Below are 22049 nucleotides of genomic sequence, written 5' to 3' on the forward strand. Positions count from 1 at the left end.
TTGTCACGCCAAATTTCTTCCCACTATAAAAACCTTCCCACCCCCCATTTACTTCCGGGGTCATTTCCTCTTACGTCATTGATAGCGATCGATAGCACTTCGGCTTTGTCTGCCCGTCGCTGGTTTTTTTTATTTTTTATAATATAGCTTTAACAAAACGTCTGTATTAATCGGACAAATTAACTTGAGGATATTCCTGACTGCACATTTGACTCGTGGACACATGCGGAAATGAACAACAGTGTACAATAAGTTAATTCATTATCAATCAACATTATCAAACTTTATTAAAACATTAAATTCAGTTTTTTTTAGTTCTCTGTAAGTGAACTAAATTAAAATGACATTTATGTGCACATATGTACCTCAGTGAAGTCAGATGACCCGTGGTCAGACAAACGACAATATTTAGAATAAGAACATAAAAATAAAGGAAAAACCTTGGGTATTTCTTCAAGACTTTAAAATGAGGCAAAAAACTGCAATGTAAAATGATTTTTTATTGTTTACAAATGTTTTGTTCCAAACATTGCGCGAGCTGCACCTAAAGAATGGGGAACACAGATAAAGGACAAAGCGTCAATTATAATCACAAGTGGTGGTCACCTCAGAAGTAGACATGTTCTAGTGAAAAGCTCTTAAACCACATCAAGGTACAAACCAATAAAGGTTATTAGATTATTATTTTTGAACCAGTTATTTTTTCCCCCATCTTGCATATTTCTCCAATCATTTTTTTTTTATGGAGCAACATAGGTATGATACAATTTATTCACTTTTGTGTCATGGCATACCAGTACTGTATTCAGTTATTCTTTGATGACGCAGTCGATGGCCTGGACTGAGTTTCTGGATACCCTAAACCAGGGGTCACCAACGCGGTGCCCGCGGGCACCAGGTAGCCCTCAAGGACCAGATGAGTCGCCCGCTGGCCTGTTCTAAAAATAGCTCAAATAGCAGCACTTACCAGTGAGCTGCCTCTATTTTTTAAATTGTATTTATTTACTAGCAAGTTGGTCTCGCTTTGCTCGACATTTTTAATTCTAAGAGAGACAAAACTCAAATAGAATTTGAAAATCCAAGAAAATGTTTTAAAGACTTGGTCTTCATTTGTTTAAATAAATTCATACATTTTTTTATTTTTCTTCTTATAACTTTCAGAAAGACAATTTTAGAGAAAAAATACAACCTTAAAAATGATTTTAGGATTTTTAAACACATACCTTTTTACCTTTTAAATTCCTTCCTCTTCTTTCCTGACCATTTAAATCAATGTTCAAGTAATTTTTTTTTATTGTAAAAAATAATTTAAAAAATTTAATTTAATTCTTCATTTTAGCTTCTGTTTTTTTCGACGAAGAATATTTGTGAAATATTTCTTCAAACTTATGATTAAAATTTAAAAAAATGATTCTGGCAAATCTAGAAAATCTGTAGAATCAAATTTAAATCTTATTTCAAAGTCTTTTGAATTTCTTTTAAAATTTTTGTTCTGGAAAATCTAGAAGAAATAATGATTTGTCTTTGTTAGAAATATAGCTTGGTCCAATTTGTTATATATTCTAACAAAGTGCAGATTGGATTTTAACCTTTTTAAAACATGTCATCAAAATTCTAAAATTAATCTTAATCAGGAAAAATTACTAATGATGTTCCATAAATCCTTTTTTTTAATTTTTTCAAAAAGATTCGAATTAGCTAGTTTTTCTGTTCTTTGTTTCGGTTGAATTTTGAATTTTAAAGAGTCAAAATTGAAGATAAACTATGTTTCAAAATTTAATTTTCATTTTTATCGTGTTTTCTCCTCTTTTAAACCGTTCAATTAAGTGTGAATATAATTAATTATCAATAATAAGAGTTAAGGTAAATTGAGCAAATTGGCTATTTCTGGCAATTTATTTAAGTGTGTATCAAACTGGTAGCCCTTCGCATTAATCAGTACCCAAGAAGTAGCTCTTGGTTTCAAAAAGGTTGGTGACCCCTGCTGTAGCCTATCTCAGCTGCATTCGGGCGGAAGGCAGGGTACACCCTGGACAAGTCGCCACCTCATCGCAGGCAGTTACTAATCATGATAAACAATACATCAGATATTTCAAGAAGTTGTCCTACCCTTCAATGCCAAAGCGCTCCATTAGAAGGACACACCACCAACTGCATGTCCAGCTAGAGCAGATATAACAATGAGTTAATTATTCTTACCTCTCAGAGCCGCTTATTTTGAAATCTTTTAAATATCTAAATACTTACCACACTGTAGTGAAAAGTAGTGTCCGTACAGAGCCAGAGGGAGTACTAAAAATAGAAAATAGTCATTTTTCTGAGCACATGTAATAATTGTGTAATGAAAAAAATATTTCTCTACTTTGTCATAATCTACTAAATTGATGAAAAGAGCCGTCAACATCAATACTGGAAATGTGATAATATCTCTGGAAGCAATAATGGCAACCAAATATTTTTGTCATTTGATACTGTGTTTCACATCATTGTGGGGGAAGTTTAACCCACTCTTCTTCTTTAAAAATGCTCAACTTACCATGAGCATGAAAACACCACAGTCATTCCCCGAGGTCTGGCGTGGGATCTCCTGGTAATACACATTAGCACCATGAAAATGTATACAGCCTTTGGGTTTACTACAAGAAATGTATATTTTATAGAGTAAACCTATTACCTGCATGTCTTTTCCAGTGAGCTCACTCCAGCTTCCTGGGACGTTGTGCTGCGCAATGCTCCTGCAGTAAAAAAGCCAAATGTGAATCAAATAAAATGCAATAAGCCACTTGGCATATTAAAACATGAAGACAAATTGAAAATAAACAAGTGAAAATTCTAGTAGAACACTGCCAAAGCATGAACAAAATCACGTTTCACCAGTACTGGTCCATGACTCTGTGGTTGGGGACCCCTGTAGCACACCACTGGAACATGGCTAGAATGAGAACATAGCCGAAAGAAGAACATGTCTAAAACATGAGCATAGCGGGGAAGGGAAAGATGACTAGAACAGAACCATAGCCAAAACCAGAACATGGCTGGAACAAAAAGTGGCCAAAATGGAACTGTGGCCAGGATTATTATAAAGGGACCTAAAGATGGCTCTGTACACCTCATCACCAAAACCAGATGGCCAAAGGGCAAACAGAGTCCAGCAAGAGAATTTCTCTCTTTGCCGGCCTCAACACCTACAATGGTCAATACAGAAAGAGGCATAAATAATGTCATTGCACAAGAATTATAAGATATCTCCAGTATTTTTCTTTTCAACACTTACACAGAGAAGGTAATGTTGTGCTTGCTCCACGCTGGGAAGAGGAGTGCCTCCTTTAGATGTGCATCCCTCTGTAGTAAACATTTATGAATATTTTAGAAAGAAATGTCAGATTAGTGTAGCTATTATCATTCAAATTTCATTGTACTCACTGGAAGGCTTGACATTGGATCGACGTCTTTGTGCTTCCACGTTGGTACAATATACATGTTGGCAATGAAGACATCTTTGCCCTGGAACACTTTTGAATCCAAAAACATGAGGATATGTGAGCTTTTATATTAACCATTGAATCAGATTTTTTAATGACTAAAAGCAGCCTCTGTTGTGCAACTCTAAGAAATCATACATGTCTCTGAGCAGCTTCCTGAACCAGCTGGAGGCAAGCATTTCCCATCTGTCATCACATTACAGATGTAACAAAGTTATACATATCCATGGAATAAGCAGTCAAGTGAAACAAACATAACAGTTACAGTACTGACCGTGGAGTCCATGTCTCTGGACAACCCTAGAGACCAAAACTCTTTTTGGGTTAAACACACCCCTCCCTCTTTAACGATCAGTTCCATAGCTGGACGATCGCAGGCCCAAAACATACTCGAGCTGTTCATGAGAACATTTTACATTACTCGACTTGAAGATAACCTTGGCCACTTCACAAAGCAATAAATGTATATAGTTTTAATCATATACTGGCTCCAATGTCAAAATTTTACTCAATTTGAAACGTGCTCACCAGTTGTTTCTGGTCGGGGTGCAGCTCCTTTTTCCAGGGTGATGTGGGGCCAGCATATGTATGGTCTGGGTAACAATGACACCGGACATGTGTCAATCATACAAATAGTTAGAAAGCTACATGTATGGACACATAAACACTTTTTTCTGAAAAAGTACCTCAGTTTCCTCCTCCGATGATGAAGTCAGCATTTCAGCATCTCCTGGAAGCACAGGGGCTGAAGGGGAATCCTTTGGCCAGCCAGGGTGAGTCCCTAAATGAGAGAGAAGGCATATTATGATACAGGGGAGGGATATCAAGATCTCTGAACAAAAATTGCCTGTAAACAGCATTCAGTTTGATATACTCGGGCGCAGAGGTTTCAGGTCATCATATGCTTGGGCTTTCCATCCAGGGTCTCCAGCCTAACCATATTGTTTGGAAGAACCTCCATAACTCTGTAACATCAAGGGAATGAGTTCTGGCTTGGTCATCACCAATATGACAATCATGAAACATTTTACCAGTAACGTTGTGGTTAGAATTCAATATTGCATTCAAGCATGTGAGTACATTCAGACTGAATTACAATCCTAGAGTACAATAGTCAAAGACCACCATTTACTTGGTTTCCAATCAAATATTTTTTTCTTTGCAAATGTTTTCACAGATAATCAAACAGATGTATTGAGCTGAAAATAGAAAAAAAGCCATCAGCGATACTTTTGGTATGAAATGTAATGGGACATTAGATAAGCATACCTGTAGATGGTCTGGCTCCAGTTTGGGTCCATGGTTTGCCCAGGTCTCCCTTTCTTCCTGGCATCCTTCTTGAGGACCTCCATTCCAGGTTGGATGATGAAGCGCTTCACCCCCTTCTTCATCCTCTGCCGGTATGACAATTTCTGCCTCTCCACATTGTTGATCACCTTAATTGATTCAAGATGTTTAGATTACAGAGCATTTAAAGAAAAATAAATAACTAAATATTAACCAGTAGCCATTAAGTAATCATCCTTCAACAGGACACGTTGTCATACATCAACATAATGAGTACCTTTCCAAAAACGTCCTCATCCTGGCCAACTCGGAGCTGCACAAAGGCCTCCAGAGAATCCGCCTGCTCAGGAGCTGCCATCACCTCAGGACACTCAGTTGTAACCTTTAACACATTGAAAGACAACACAGACTTCTAAGTATGAATTTATGGCTACAAAGACACTTTCATCTACACAGGAGCGTATTGTTTTGTTCAAAAGGCTGTGGTTATATTAGGGTCCTGGAATGTATGAATGGCACCAATATAATTTCTTATGGGAATATTTGTCTCACAAAATGAGTTTCACATAATGAGCTCGTCTAGGAATGAAATGAACTCGTATTGCGAGGTACCACTGTGTAATGAGCACTCATTTGGATTTGACCTACATAGAGCTCAATAAAAACAAACCACCTATCCGTGCCTCTCGACCAAACATCAGGCGGAAGGGGGAGTACCTGGTCGATGCCTGTACACAGGTGTTATGGGCATACACTATCTCCCTGAGCTTGTCCTCCCACTTCTCCTGTTGGCCCTTGATGGTCTTCCCAATAGACACTTTAAGGGTTTGGTTCGTCCTCTCAACAAGCCCATTGGTCTGGGGGTGGTATGCTGACCAAACCCCATGTTCAATGCCCAACTCCTTGAAAGCTACCTCCTCAGCCTATACACGAAAAAGGAGTCTGTTACTCGTGTTTGAGGAATGTGTGTGTCTGCTAAAAATATGGCCAGTTTAAACGTGCAGTTGTAGAAAAAGAAAGTTACCTCTTTCTTGAATTCAGTGCCCTGGTCAGTGAGGATAACTTCAGGCAAACCATGAGTAAAGAAAATGTCCCTCAAGGCCTGTGGGGCACCACAGAAATTATATTAGTACAACTAATAATTACAATAGATTATATATATATATATATATATATATATATATATTAGTGATGGGTCCGGCAACACCGATGCATCGGCGCATGCGTCGAGCTCATAGAGCGATACCCTGTGTCGGTGCGCGTATCGCTTTTAGAAAGTCACGTGACCGAACACGAGCTGTTTTGGTCACGTGACCGCTCATGAGCTGTTCTGGTCACGTGACCGCTCATGAACTGTATCGCACTGACGCCTGCGCGTCAAACTGTTTATTAGGAAGCGGCGCAATGCGTGTTGTTGACGAACACTGTTAGGGCCGCTTGTTGTCACTGTCACTAAAAGTTGCATTTCAAAATTACCCAGAATAAATGTGTTTATTTTGTTTAGAATTCAGATGGGTTTGATTTGGTGCGCGGCATATATTGGCTGTGCGGCGCACGGTGTGCGCGGAGGACGCCTGAGCACTGCGCAATTGCGCAGGCGCGCACCTTAGAGGGAATGTTGCTCACAGGGCACAGAGGAGGCGTCAGTGCGATACAGTTCGCGTATCGGTCACGTGACCAAAGCAGCTCATGATCGGTCACGTGACTTTCTAAAAGCGGTACGCGCACCGACACAGGGTTTCGCTCTATGAGCTCGACGCATGCGCCTATGCATCTGTGTTGCAGGACCCATCACTACTGTTACTAGAGAAGGTACAGGAATGACGGCGTGGCGAAGTTGGTAGCGTGGCCGTGCCAGCAATCGGTTACTGGGGTTCAATCCCCACCTTCTACCATCCTAGTCATGATACATGTTCACATTATTTGACTGTATCTAAAAAAGATAAAAATATATTTTTATTTAAATGAAGATATTAAATAATCCTAAATGAAATACAATGACTTGGTTTATATTATTGTATATACTAGGTCATAAAATCAGTGTCAGTTGAGTCGGTCCATAGGTTGCCTGTAGGGATTTTTAATGTCCAGCAGATGTCAGTATTTAGTGACACAGTATCGACACAGTATCAATACAGTTTTGCAATGTGTCGAAACGCTTCATGAGGCCTCATCAACCCATCACTAATATATATATATATATATATATATATATATATATATATATATATATATATATATATATATATATATATATATATATATATATATATATATATATATATATATATATATATATATATATATATATATATATATATATATATATATATATATATATATATATATATATATATATATATATATATATATAAATAAATGATGCACTTTAGTGGCTTTTTCCCTTTCTGATTATGGCCATGGGTAAGTGAGACACCAAAATATAAAGAATACCTCCTTCACATTGGCTGCTGTCTTTTTTGGGAATGTTCTTGCTTCAACCCACTTGGTGAAATAATCGGTCAAAGTGAGACAATATCTGTTCCCCTTAAGACGACTTTTTCACAGGTCCAAAGAGGTCCACACCTGGAGCATGAAATCCAGTCCTCAGTTGAGCAAATATTTGAATGTGGACTGAGTTTTTGTATAGTTGTGCGTGAAAAGGTGAGGGATGTGTGAATAAAGCCACTCACCAACCATGTACCAAGGTGATACGACCTTGATGGGCTTCAGCTCAGGCGCCTCGGTCTTTCATTTTTCAAAGCGCTGGCAGTCAGGACATGTGCGCACATAAAAGCAGTAATAAAGGGAAACATATTTTAGATATGATTTGATTCCGCAACACTTTGCGACCTACTACTAACTACTAACCTGAGTGTTTCAACTCAAAATAAAAATTAAAAGCAAATATCTTCCTTCTAGGAGCTTGCTTAACCAATCCAATGTGTCCTGTGTGATGGACCACCAATAAAACCGAGGAGCAATCTTCGCTTGCATCCTCCGTGGTCCAAAATGGCCTGCATGGGCTTCGGTTAACACAGCCACTTTCTCCTCTTCTGTCCAAATGACCCTTCAGTTCCCATGGTACAGGACCTCTTCTACAGAGGACAGCAGCACACACAATATCAATCAATGTTTATTTATATAGCCCTAAATCACAAGTGTCTCAAAGGGCTGCACAAGCCACAAGGACATCCTCGGTACAGAGCCCACATACGGGCAAGGAAAAACTCACCCCAGTGGGACGTCTGTGTGAATGACTATGAGAAACCTTGGAGAGGACCGCATATGTGGGTGAGCGGAGACGGGTCAGCAGCGCAGAGATGTCCCCAACCGATGCACAGGCTAGCGGTCCACACGGGGTCCCGACTCTGGACAGCCAGCACTTCATCCATGGCCACCGGACCTATGCAACTCCCCCTCCCAAGGGAGAGGGGAGCAGAGGAGAGAAGAAAAGAAACGGCAGATCAACTGGTCTAAAAAGGGGGTCTATTTAAAGGCTAGAGTATACAAATGAGTTTTAAGATGGGACTTAAATGCTTCTACTGAGGTAGCATCTCTAACTGTTACTGCTAGAACTTTCCAGAGTACTGGAGCCCCAATAGAAAACGCTCTATAGCCCGCAGACTTGTTTTGGGCTCTGGGAATCACTAATAAGCCCGAGTTCTTTGAACGCAGATTTCTTGTCGGGACATATGGTACAATACAGTCAGCAAGATAGGCTGGAGCTTGACCGTGTAGTATTTTATACGTAAGTAGTAAAACCTTAAAGTCACATCTTAAGTGCACAGGAAGCCAGTGCAAGTGAGCCAGTATAATATAATATAATATAATATATATATATATATACACACACACACATACATACATACATACATACATACATATACAGTATAGGCGTAATATGATCAAACTTTCTTGTTTTTGTCAAAAGTCTAGCAGCCGCATTTTGTACCAACTGTAATCTTTTAATGCTAGACATAGGGAGACCCCAAAATAATACGTTACAGTAATCGAGACGAGACGTAACGAACGCATGAATAATTATCTCAGCGTCGCTAGTGGACAAGATGGAACGAATTTTAGCGATATTACGGAGATGAAAGAAGGCCGTTTTAGTAACACTCTTAATGTGTGACTCAAACGAGAGAGTTGTTTTAGTAACACTCTTAATGTGTGACTCAAACGAGAGAGTTGTTTTAGTAACACTCATAATGTATGACTCAAACGAGAGAGTTGTTTTAGTGACACTCTTAATGTGTGACTCAAACGAGAGAGTTGTTTTAGTAACACTCTTAATGTGTGACTCAAACGAGAGAGTTGTTTTAGTAACACTCATAATGTATGACTCAAACGAGAGAGTTGTTTTAGTGACACTCTTAATGTGTGACTCAAACGAGAGAGTTGTTTTAGTAACACTCTTAATGTGTGACTCAAACGAGAGAGTTGTTTTAGTAACACTCTTAATGTGTGACTCAAACGAAAAAGTTGGGTGGAAGATAATACCTAGATTCTTTACCGAGTCGCCTTGTTTAATTGTTTGGTTGTCAAATGTTAAGGTGGTATTATTAAATAGATGTCGGTGTCTAGCAGGACCGATAATCAGCATTTCCGTTTCCTTAGCGTTGAGTTGCAAAAAGTTAGCGGACATCCATTGTTTAATTTCATTAAGACACGCCTCCAGCTGACTACAATCCGGCGTGTTGGTCAGCTTTAGGGGCATGTAGAGTTGAGTGTCATCAGCATAACAGTGAAAGCTAACACCGTACTTGCGTATGATGTCACCTAGCGGCAGTATGTAGATACTAAAGAGTGCAGGGCCAAGAACCGAACCCTGGGGAACTCTGCCCGTTACCTTGACATAGTCCGAGGTCACATTGTTATGGGAGACACACTGCATCCTGTCAGTAAGATAAGAGTTAAACCAAGACAAGGCTAAGTCTGACATACCAACACGTGTTTTGATGCGCTCTAATAAAATATTATGATGGACGGTATCGAAAGCGGCGCTAAGATCAAGAAGCAGCAACATAGATGACGCATCAGAATCCATCGTTAGCAATAGATCATTAGTCATTTTTGCGAGGGCTGTCTCCGTAGAGTGATCTGCCCTGAAACCGGATTGAAAAGGTTCACAGAGATTGTTAGACGCTAAGTGTTCATTTAGCGGCTGTGCAACAATTTTTTCGAGAATTTTCGATGCTAGGGGAACAGTGCCGGAGGAAAGTGATAAGTTTATAATATTTAACACTGATGGACCTAATAATACAAACAGTTCCTTGATAAGTTTCCCAGGAAGTGGGTCAAGTAAACATGTTGTTTGTTTTATCCCACTTACACGCTGTAATAATTCCTCTAATGTTATTTCATCAAAAATAGAGACTATTTTGGAGGGCGGTATCCATCGTATATACAGTCGTATCTGTGTTAATAGAACCCAGTTGTAGCTGGGATGCGTTGTCTTTAACACATATAAGAGTAACATAAAGTGTGGGGGAACACAAGAGTAACAAAGTGTGAGGGAACACATATAAGAGTAACATAAAGTGTGGGGGAACACAAGAGTAACATAAAGTGTGGGGGAACACATATTAGAGTAACATAAAGTGTGGGGGAACACATAAGAGTAACATAAAGGCATTGTATCAACTACAGAAAAGAGCTATAAGGATTATTCATAAAGTAGATGACTTAGAACACACTAACATATTATTTATTAATTCTGGTTTATTGAAACTACAGGAGCTAGTAAAGTTAGACATGTGTCATGTTTAATGCTAAAAGTAAAACATTACCAGCAAATGTACACAAAATGTTTGTCATGACTTGTGAGAATGAAGAGCATAGAAGAAAAGGTCATTTCCAACATCAGTATTCAAGGACAACTTTAAAACAAATGTGTATATCAGTTAAACTATGGAATTCTCTTTACCATGAGATAAAAGATTGTAAAAATATATTCCAATTGAAAAAATATATAAAGACAGAACAATAATATCATATGGACAGCCATAAGTGTTTACATTTTGCTTTATATTTATTATTTTACTTATTTTTTGCCTGGTTTTGTATTTGTTTTGTATCATCCCGTGAGCTGTATATTACTTTTTTTGTTCTTCATTAAGTTTTGCCCTTGTGTTTTTTTTGTGTTTGTTTTCGTTATATTTGGATGTAATTGTTGGTTTATATGATATCTATTAAGTAAGACTGCGTGTTATGTTGAAAGGGGCAGGAAAATAAGATTGTTCTTCATCCTGCTCCTTCTCAGGCATTGGTGTGTAGATGTGTAGTTGAATGGTTGAGGTGTGATTGTCTGTTGATGGAGGATGCACATCAATGGAGATCAATAAAAATGAAATGAAATATTTGATTTAACCCAGTGTTTTTAAAATATGTATATATTGCTTTATATCCTATATATTCTGAATTCAATCCTAATATATCTTCCACTGCTAACCTAATATTTTCTTTTGCTAACTTTCTTTCCAGTATTTCCCTTTCTCTATTATATTTCCTACAATGTATTAAAACATGTAAGCACGCCCGTTAACTTAGACTTTAAGTTGAGGGACAGTGTTGAATGAATGAATGAATGAAATAAGTTTATTTCGGTCATATAATCAACCATTAATCATTTTGTGTGAGCAGTTTAACAGTACAGATTATACATATATACAATCATACACATTTACACACAAGAAAAGAAAAGAAAAAAGCATGAGCAAAAAAGGAATAGGCTGAAGCCAAGGCTTATATTTGCCTATCCTAAACCTTCACTGAAAATAAGATTGCCTGGAACATCAACGTTAAAAAAAAAAATCGATGGGATGAAAGTTATTGTTACTGTATTTTATCATTTTCAATTATTTCACCTTTCAATGTTTTCTTAAACCTTAACAAAGAAGTACATGTGTTCAGCTCATCACTGAGTTTGTTCCACCATTTAACTCCTAAAACTGAAATACATTTGTATTTTATATTCCTTCTTACATGACCTATTTCAAACATCAATATCCCCCGTAAATGATAGTTTTCTCCTCTTAATGTAAATAAGCTAAGAATACAAGCTGGAAGGCTGTTCTTTACTCCAAATATCATTTCCATTGTTTTTAAAAACAAATTTTTTACCAAATTTGGGCCAACATTCCCAAAAAACGTATTGAACTCCTCAGCTATTTCTTCTATATTTTCAATAATTGAGTTGTCATTTTTTTACCAGATAACCTGTCAAATCCTAATCATAGTATTAAGCACATTCCAGGTTTCAATGATATTTTTAGGTTTATGCAGCAATTGTTCATAAGTTTTTTTGTTGCAGCCTCATGATACATGTCAATCTGTTTTTATACTTTTTATATTTGTCCTTCTTAGAGCCATTTACTCTCTGTCCGTCAAATTGATGACGTCACTAAAGGGGTTGGCGCAAGGCCAAGTGCCAGTCTATCTAAGGAGGGGCTGGGATCTTGCTCAGGTGTCGAGTGAGTAGTAGTAGTAGTAGTAGTAGTGAGTAGTAGTAGTAGACGCAATTAGTGACGGGATAGTATTTGTTTGCTCCTGTTAATTTACTCATTTACTCTGTCCGTCAAATTGATGACGTCACTAAAGGGGTTGGCGCAAGGCCAAGTGCCAGGCTATTTAGGGAGGGGCTGGGATCTTGCTGTTCATCCTCTGTATAGACTGGACCATGACACAAACATCAAGCAATAACCGAACCGGCATACAGTGGAGCCTGACCGAGCAGTTGGAAGACCTGGATTTTGCTGATGATTTAGCACTCCTAGCACACACACACCAACATATGCAGGAGAAATCATGCAAACTGGAAATAACAGCTGCTTCGCTTGGACTCAAAATCAACACATCAAAAACTAAGTTAATGCGTATCAACAACAAGAACAACTCCCCAATAAACATGGATCATAACCAGTTAGACGAGGTTGCCACCTTTACATACCTAGGAAGCATTATTGCTGTGGACGGAGGAACGGAGGAGGATGTCAGTGCCAGAATTGGAAAAGCAAGGACCATATTCACTATCCTAAATAAAATCTAGAAAGCAAAAAACATATCACTCAAGACCAAACTGAAAATCTTCAACTCAAACGTTAAATCCACCTTACTGTACAGTTCAGAAACCTGGAAGATCACCGCCAACATACTCAACAAAATACAGACATTCTTCAACCGCTGCCTCCGTCGCCTCCTAGGTATGTACTGGCCTAACACCATCTCCAATGCCAACCTGTGGGACCTCACTAGACAAGACACAATAGAAACACAAATCAGGAGGAGGAAATGGAACTGGATCGGTCACACACTGCGTAGACACAATACATGCTCTAACATGGAACCCGCAAGGCAAGAGGAAGAGAGGAAGACCTAGAGCCACCTGGAGAAGAACCACAGAGCAGGAGATGAAGGCGCAAGGGCTGTCATGGCAACAACTGGAGCGGAGGGCACAAGACCGAAGGGGATGGAGGAGTTTCATCAATGGCCTATGTTCCTTAGGGAATTTAAAGGCCTAAGTAAGTGGGACCTTGCTCAGGTGTTGAGTGAGTAGTAGTGAGTAGTAGTAGTAGTATACGCAATTAGTGACAGGATAGTATTTGTTTGCTCCTGTTCATTTTCCCATTTCTTTACAAGGCGAGTTTGATTTACGTGACTATGTTAATAAGTATTTGTGTTAAACATGGACACAATTCTGGACATCAATTATTAGCCAGCTGCACACGTCTAAACTAGCTTCAGTTATATTCGGCAACCAGTAGCAGTAATAGTTTAGGACTTTACCGCTACAGTCCTCATTTTCCGTTGTTCCATGCTTAATACATTCCTTGTAAAGCCTTTTTTTTTATTTTTTACAGGCTTTTACTAAACCCTCTGTTATCCATGGTTTCTCCCTCTTTTTTGTGTTTAATGTCAACACTTATGTACAGACACACTTTGAAGCATCACCTGGCAGACCGTCTCCACATTTTGTACAGTATACAAAATGGAACACCCACAGGTAAGATTTGCGCTTTTTTGATACAACTTTCATTAGTAGATTGCACCATCCTATAGGATTTTTATGACTTAATGGGGTCCCTGTGACCCCATTTTGAAAATTCCTAGCGCCAACACTGCTGTCTGAGGGGAAAAATGCTTTATTTAAATCAATATATTATTTATAAAGCAAGTTGGAGTATCATTGGCAAATGTTCACCTGGTCCCGGCCTTGGCCCGCATATATGTGTCCTCTTTTTGGGATGTCACAATATGGTCAGGCTAATGTAACCGAGGGTTTATATAAGTTGCCTATACTGTATGTGTGTTGAACAGGCCATTCAGCAAGTTCTGGACTCCTTGCCTCCAGACCAGCATGAACTTTTGGAGAAATACTTATATGAAAAAGAAAGGGCCAGACTCCTCAGTCACATGGCTGTCGTAAATGCCCATCAAGAAGCCCTAAACGCCCATCAAGAAGCCTTAAACGCCCATCAAGAAGCCTTAAACGCCCATCAAGAAGCCGTAAACGCCCATCGAGAAGCCGTAAATGCCCGGCCTTGGCACGCATATACGTGTCCTCTTTTTGGGATTTCACAATATGGTCAGCCTAATGTAACCGAGGGTTTATATAAGTCGCCTATACTGTGTGTGTGTTGAACAGGCCATTCAGCAAGTTCTGGACTCCTTGCCTCCAGACCAGCATGAACTTTTGGAGAAATACTTATATGAAAAAGAAAGGGCCAGACTCCTCAGCCACATGGGTGTCGTAAATGCCCATCACGAAGCCGTGATTGCGCATCAAAAAGCCGTAAATGCCCATCAAGAAGCCGTGATTGCGCATCAGAAAGCCGTAAATGCCCATCAAGAAGCCGTGATTGCGCATCAAGAAGCCGTGATTGCCCATCAAGAAACCGTGATTGCCCATCAAGAAGCCGTGATTGCCCATCAAGAAGCCGTGATTGCCCATCAAGAAGCCGTGATTGCGCATCAGAAAGCCGTAAATGCCCATCAAGAAGCCGTAAATGCCCATCAGAAAGCCGTAAATGCCCATCAAGAAGCCGTGATTGCCCATCAAGAAGCCGTGATTGCGCATCAGAAAGCCGTAAATGCCCATCAAGAAGCCGTGATTGCGCATCAGGAAGCCGTGATTGCCCATCAAGAAGCCGCAAATGCCCATCAAGAAGCCGTAAATGCCCATCAAGAAGCCGTAAATGCCCATCAAGAAGCCGTAAATGCCCATCAAGAAGCCGTAAATGCCCATCAAGAAGCCGTAAATGCCCATCAAGAAGCCGTAAATGCCCATCAAGAAGCCGTAAATGCCCGGCCTTGGCACGCATATACGTGTCCTTTTTGGGATTTCACAATATGGTCAGCCTAATGTAACCGAAGGTTTATATAAGTCGCCTATACTGTGTGTGTTGAACAGGAGATTCAGCAAGTCCTGGACTCCTTGCCTCCAGACCAGCAGGAACTATTGGAGAATTACATCTTTGACAAAGAAAGGGACAGACTCCTCAGCCACATGGCATTAGTAAATGCCCATCAAGAAGCCGTGATTGCGCATCAGAAAGCCGTAAATGCCCATCAAGAAGCCGTGATTGCGCATCAGAAAGCCGTAAATGCCCATCAAGAAGCCGTGATTGCGCATCAGAAAGCCGTAAATGCCCATCGTGAAGCCGTGATTGCGCATCAGAAAGCCGTAAATGCCCATCAAGAAGCCGTAAATGCCCATCAAGAAGCCGTAAATGCCCGGCCTTGGCACGCATATATGTGTCCTCTTTTTGAGATTTCACAATATGGTCAGCCTAATGTAACCGAGGGTTTATATAAGTCGCCTATACTGTGTGTGTTGAACAGGCCATTCAGCAAGTTCTGGACTCATTGCCTCCAGACCAGCATGAACTTTTGGAGAAATACTTATATGAAAAAGAAAGGGCCAGACTCCTCAGCCACATGGGTGTCGTAAATGCCCATCAAGAAGCCGTGATTGCCCATCAAAAAGCCGTGATTGCCCATCAAAAAGCAGTGATTGCCCATCAAAAAGCCCTAAATGCCCATCAAGAAGCCCTAAATGCCCATCAAGAAGCCCTAAATGCGCAAGACGAGCTTGCCCAGAACAACCGTAAGGAAGGTAGATTCTACCATCTAACATTATAATATTGTTTTTTTTAATTTAAGCCCTCTCTTGCAGTGGCGTTCCTGGACAAAATCCAAGCACTTCAACTTGGTCAGATCTCTCAAGAGAAAAAGGTATGAAAAGTCAACATTGACAATGAACTGTTTCATTTGTAACCTGTATCAATCAAAAATGACAAGATGCAACCATCAAACGAGGTAAGAAGAAGCGATTTTCTTTACAACTTGTTTCAACTTTAAATCAGAGATGACAGATCTTACTTTATCTTCCTGGTTATTGTATCGCTCTGTGTTTGAAATTATTCATGACAGTCTATGATGTCAGCAGACAGGCTATTGTTTATGTGGGTGAAAAATCATCAGTTTAGCTTTCACGACAAGAGATGCAACCATCGAACGAGGTAAGAAGGAGCTATTTTCTTTACAACTTGTTTCAACATTAAATCAGAGATGACAGATCTTCTGGTTATTGTATCACTCCGTGTTTGACATTATTTAAGACTATCGTGCCCGGAAAAGGACAGTTTGCCTCTTCTGTGGCATTGATGAGATTTAAAGGAGTGTTAGTCCCATGTTGATGTGATAAAACCTCTTTCTTGTTTGGAAGATACACACAATTGTAACTTTGATTGATTGAAACTTGTATTAGTAGATTGCACAGTACAGTACATATTCCGTACAATTGACCACTAAATGGTAACACCCCAATAAGTTTTGCCACTTGTTTAAGTCGGGGTCCACATGAATCAATGTATATGTTGGAGCAGCAGGCAGCTATATACTCTGCATTGACCCACAACACCCTGAAGACAAATGTCAAAGACATCATCACCCTGTCTGATGATGTGAGAGTGGCAGAGGAGGTCCTCCAGGTGCTTAAACCCCTCAAAAGTGTTACATCTCTACTGAGCACTGAAACTTCACCATCTGTGTCAATGATCCTGCCACTGAAAACAAGGATTGTACAATCCATGACTCCAAGTGTGGAAGACAGCAGCATCAGGCTTTATTTCACTACATATGTTTCAAGGAAGATGATGTGCCTTCTTATGTTGCACTTTAACTTGCTTTTTATTATTGGTCATTGGTCCAAGTTCAAAGAAAGGAGAAGTGCCTTTTTATGTTGCACTGTTTTTCATTAATTATGTTAAAGATAAAAATGCATGCCATAAATTGATTAACGTGGACTTAAACAAGTTGAAAAACTTATTGGGGTGTTACCATTTAGTGGTCAATTGTACGGAATATGTACTGTGCAATCTACTAATAAAAGTTTCAATCAATCAGAAAGTCAAGTTGATCAACACATTGTATTATTCTCCTGTGCAGTAACAGTACTGAAATGAAGGCTAAAAGGGCATTAATGGGAGCATTAAAAAAAAAGAAAAATAGAACTACTTTTTGGTGTAAGTAACTAGTAACTATAACTAGTTACTGGTTTTCAGTAACTAACCCAACACTGGTCACGGATGGGTTTGGGAAGAGTGTTCCAGAGGGTGGGAGCAGCGATGGAGAAACCTGTCACCCCAGGTCCGAAGCTTGGTTCTGAGTGGTGGGGAGAGGAGCGTAGGCTGCGTGAAGGGGTATGGAGGTGAAGCAGGTTGGTGAGGTAGCAGGGGGTCTGGTTGTGGAGGGCTTTGTGGGTGAGGAGGAGGATTTTAAAGTGGATCCGGTGAGGAATGGGGAGCCAGTGGAGTTTCTGGAGGACTGGGGTGATGTGCTCACGGGAGCGGGTGTGGGTGAGCAGAGTTTTGAATGTATTGGAGTTTTGAGAATTTTGCAAGATGAGCCGTAGAGGATGCTGTTACAGTAGTCAAGTCTGGAGGTGATGAAGGCATGGATCAGTCAGGGTTTCAGCGGCAGAGAAGGAGAGGGATGGACGGAGACGGGCAATATTTTGGAGGTGGAAGAAAGCAAGCAGTTCTTGTGATGTGGTTGACATGGTGTTGAAAAGAGAGGTTATTGTCCAGAATGACTCCAGGGTTAAGGATGTGAGTGGATGGGGACAGAGTGGAGTTGTGAGCAATTTTGGTGAGGGATTTGGAGTTGTGAGCAATTTTGGTGAGGGATTTGGAGTTGTGAGCAATTTTGGTGAGGGATTTGGGGCCCACGATGAGCATGTCAGACTTGTCAGTTGAGTTTGAGGAAGTTGGAGTGCAGCCATGATTTGATTTCAGTGAGGCAGTCGGTCAGGGTGGAGAGATTTTGTGGAGATGTGTAGCTGGACATCTTCTGCGTAGCAGTGGAATTGGAGGTGATGGCAGCGGATTATGCTACCGAGGGGGAGCATGTGCAGGATGGAGAAGTGGACCAAGCACCGAACCCTGGGGGACACCTTGTGACAGAGGGGCAGTACTACCTTTAGAAGAAAGTGTATGTATTGATGTACTACAGTACAAGGACAGAATTACTTGTATAATATACTATCTTTTAGGGCTGTGAATCTTTGGGTGTCCCACGATTCGATTCAGAATCGATTCTTGGGATCACGATTCGATTCAAAATCGATTTTTTTTTTTTTCAATTCAACACGATTCTCTATTCAAAAACGATTTATTTTTATTTATTTCTTTTTAATGAAAACAATACACAACAATACCATAATAATGCATACAATTTCAAAACCAAACCCAATTTTGGAGTTCTGAACTTGTGATTTCTTGCAGTGTTAAGTGGTAATATGTCACATTTGTCCCAATGGACTTTATACCCTGACAAACAGCCATATTCAGTGATGACATTATTGATATAGTGTAGAGAGGAGTAAACATGTGACCGGTAGAGAATGATGTCGTCACAATACATCGATAGCTTATTATACTGAGAGACAATTTTTATACCATAAATATTATTTTCACTTCTTATTTTTGCAGCTAGGTGTTCAATAACCAAATTAAATAATAATCCAGATGCAGGACATCCCTGTTTTACTCCTTTTTAACGAAAAAGGTTCTGAAATATGATTATTGGTTTTGACTGATGCCATGGGCCTTGTATAAAGCATCTTAATCCATTGTATCAAATTATCTCCAAATCAAAATTTACGTCATGTGCAAAACATAAATGAGCAGTTTATGCGGTGGAATGCCTTCTCCGCATCAACACTACATACTGCTGTGGAATAAGGGAGACTTCTAGCATAGTAAATAACATTAAACAATTTCCTTGTATTGTCTGAAGATTGTCGACCTTCCATGAAGCCAGTTTGGTCAGTATGAATTAATTTTCCTATTACATTTGATAATCGTGTGGCTAAGATTTTTGCCAAGATTCAAAAGGATTGTCTATTCATGGAATACATAGATTTCAGCAGGATCTACCCCAGTCTGCTGACATGCAAGCAGAGTAGTAAAAAGCTTTTATAATTGTAAAGGACAATGTTTTATCAACTGATTGCAATAATGTACATTTGTTTGAACTATTAAATGAAGCAAAAATATGACTTATTTTATCTTTGTGAAAATATTGGACACAGTGTGTTGTCAAGCTTATGAGATGCGATGCAAGTGTAAGCCACTGTGACACTTTTGTTCTTTTTTTATAAATGTCTAATGATAATGTCAATGAGGGATTTTTTAATCACTGCTATGTTGAAATTGTAACTAATATTGATAGTGTTGATAATATTCATTTTTGTTTCACTACTTTTGGTTTGTTCTGTGTGGTGTTTGTGTCTCCTCTCAATTGCTCTGTTTATTGCACTTCTGAGTGTTGCTGGCTCGGCTTTGCTTTTGGAATTGGATTGCATTGTTATGGTATTGCTGTGTATTGTTTTGTTGGATTGATTAATTTATTTAAAAAAAAATACAAATACAAAAATACAAAAAAAAACCTACAAAAATTGATTTAAAAATGAGAATCGATTCTGAATCGCACAACGTGAGAATCGCGATTCGAATCGATTTTTTCCCACACCCCTACTATCTTTAGAAGAAAGTGTAAATACATACGTATATACTATCTTTAGGAGTATTGATGTACTACAGTACAAGGATAGAAACATACTATATTTCGCAGAAAGTGTATGTATTAATGTACTATACAGTACAAGGACAGAAATACTTATATAATATACCAACTTTAAAAGAAAGTGTAAATACATACGTATTAGAGATGCGCGGATAGGCAATTATTTCATCCGCAACCGCATCACAAAAGTCGTCATCCACCCGCACCAACATTTCAAAACCACAACCACCCGGGCGGTATTTATCATTATTATAATATTGTCATTTCCATTAAGAAAGTGTTGACTATTGTTGCCAGGAGTGCGTTCCTCACACTTTGTGTGCGCAGTTGCAGCAAGCAGAACGATGCTTTTAAGAAGTTAAAAAAATGTTTTAGAAAGACAAGGCTTGTATTTTCGTTGGGTAAAAAAAATAATTCTGACGTTATTTCAATGAATATGAACTTGTTAACGTTATAATGCTCAAATAGGGACGAGGGCGGGGTGCACAGTGAAACAGTGACCAATTTTGCGACAAAGATGAACCTTTACTGATTGATCTGCAGCCATGACAAAATATCAGACAATCTCCATTGTCAACGACAGACAGGAAAATAAAGATAAACACATAGCCTATGTTGTAGGCATAGGCTCATACCTTTTTAAGTTGAAATAAATCAATAAAAATCGTGCCTCAATCCTTAGGCTGTCAATCACGCGCACAAACTTAAATTATACAACATATGTATGTCATCCCTATTTAAACAAAAATAAATTAAACAAATAATTGAATTACAAGGAAAATAGACGGTCGCGACAAACAAAGCAGGCTAAATGGCCTTACATTGTAGCCAATCGGATGCGCTTCACTTGAAAGAGAGGCCAAATAATTAACACACTGTAGTATATCTCCAATAGAAAAAAAAACAAAATAAACAACGCAATTGCCTTAATTCCTTTGCATTGTAGTGCGCCCAAACACGTAACCATCACAATTATTCAGCTGACCGAAATCAATATAGGTTAGACATGTGCTTATTTGGTATAGCCTAGGTAACGTAGACTCATTCGTTTAACATATCCAACCGTATGTCTACTTACTTTTTTTTTTTTTAGCACTATGCAGGAATAAAATGGCATCTACAGTGCCAGGATTCAGGGGTGAGCGCCTGGCCTCTAAAATGCGCCCTGCTGCGCTGAAGGAGCGCTCACTTGCGGCACTCAATTGTTGCTGGGACACATAGTAAATGTATAAAGAGAATCCTATGTATATATATATTTCCGAATTGGTTCAACCGCCATCCGCCCAAATCTATTTAAAATCAATTTTTTTCGTCATTCATCCGCCCGACCCGCGGATTACCCGCGGACACCGCGGGTGTGTCCGCAAACCGCGCATCTCTAATACGTATATACTATCTTGAGGAGTATTGATGTACTACAGTACAAAGATAGACACACATACTATATTTCGAAGAAAGTGTATGTATTAATGTACTATACAGTACAAGGACAGAAATACTTAGATAATATACCAACTTTAAAAGAAAGTGTAAATACATACGTGTATACTATCTTTAGGAGTATTGATGTACTACAGTACAAGGATAGAAACATACTATATTTCGAAGAAAGTGTATGTATTAATGTACTACAGTACAAGGACAGAAATACTTATAATATACCAACTTTAAAAGACAGCATAATGATGTACTACAAGGACAGAAACACATGTTATACTATCTTTAGAAGAAATGTTAAGTATTGATAAATACTTATGAAATATACTATCTTCAGAATAAATCCTAAGTACTGAAGCACTACAAGGACAGAAATATTTCATCCTGCATGATTGCATGACTTGTATTTAACTCCTGAGTAAACACTGCCCCCTGGTGGACTCTTTCACCACATACCTTGACTCCTTAGGTTCCACTCAGACCTTGAGCACCTGGAACGCCCATCGGTCCTCTCTCTCCTTTGCTTCCCTGTCATATATGAGAACAATGAATAAGTATTGTACTTTCAACACAGCCTTTCCCACTATTCCTTGTGGACCCACTGGACCGCGCTGACCTCGGTCTCCCTGCAGTTACACGTACGAGGTGAGTACCTGGAGTCAGTGTTATTGACTAAAGTATTTACCTTGGGACCAGGAACTCCTTCCATACCAGGAACCCCAGACTCTCCATACCAGGAACCCCAGACTC

The 22049-nt window shown here is 39.3% G+C and overlaps 2 long non-coding RNA genes across 6 annotated transcripts in view; both read right to left on the reverse strand.

Moving 5' to 3' along the window:
- Nucleotides 1-454: 454 nt before the first annotated feature.
- On the reverse strand, nucleotides 455-7518 carry LOC133659409 (uncharacterized). Of its 5 annotated transcripts, none has more exons than XR_009827644.1 (17): nucleotides 7463-7518; nucleotides 7224-7355; nucleotides 5794-5871; nucleotides 5487-5692; nucleotides 5047-5151; nucleotides 4752-4918; nucleotides 4169-4447; nucleotides 4011-4075; nucleotides 3757-3877; nucleotides 3621-3668; nucleotides 3424-3512; nucleotides 3275-3342; nucleotides 2675-3185; nucleotides 2537-2587; nucleotides 2248-2292; nucleotides 2110-2163; nucleotides 455-544 (listed from the first exon to the last, which is right to left on the reverse strand). It is a non-coding gene; the product is annotated as an uncharacterized LOC133659409 (long non-coding RNA). The 5 variants fall into 5 exon arrangements; XR_009827645.1 differs by having other exon boundaries at nucleotides 456-544; nucleotides 2675-3342; nucleotides 4169-4263; nucleotides 4357-4447; XR_009827643.1 differs by having other exon boundaries at nucleotides 457-544; nucleotides 2675-2735; nucleotides 2875-3342.
- Nucleotides 7519-17246: 9728 nt separating this feature from the next.
- The window catches only part of LOC133659410 (uncharacterized), a 13592-nt gene continuing 8789 nt past the window's right edge, over nucleotides 17247-22049 (reverse strand). The window contains exons 5-7 of the long non-coding RNA XR_009827647.1: nucleotides 21985-22049; nucleotides 21756-21827; nucleotides 17247-18228 (exon numbers count right to left, since the gene is read on the reverse strand). The exon at nucleotides 21985-22049 is cut by the window's right edge and continues 3 nt beyond it. This is a non-coding gene — a long non-coding RNA (uncharacterized LOC133659410). The remainder of the gene's footprint in view (nucleotides 18229-21755; nucleotides 21828-21984) is intronic.

Source organism: Entelurus aequoreus, linkage group LG10, assembly GCF_033978785.1.
Source record: "Entelurus aequoreus isolate RoL-2023_Sb linkage group LG10, RoL_Eaeq_v1.1, whole genome shotgun sequence".
NCBI classification, from domain to species: Eukaryota; Metazoa; Chordata; class Actinopteri; order Syngnathiformes; family Syngnathidae; genus Entelurus; species Entelurus aequoreus.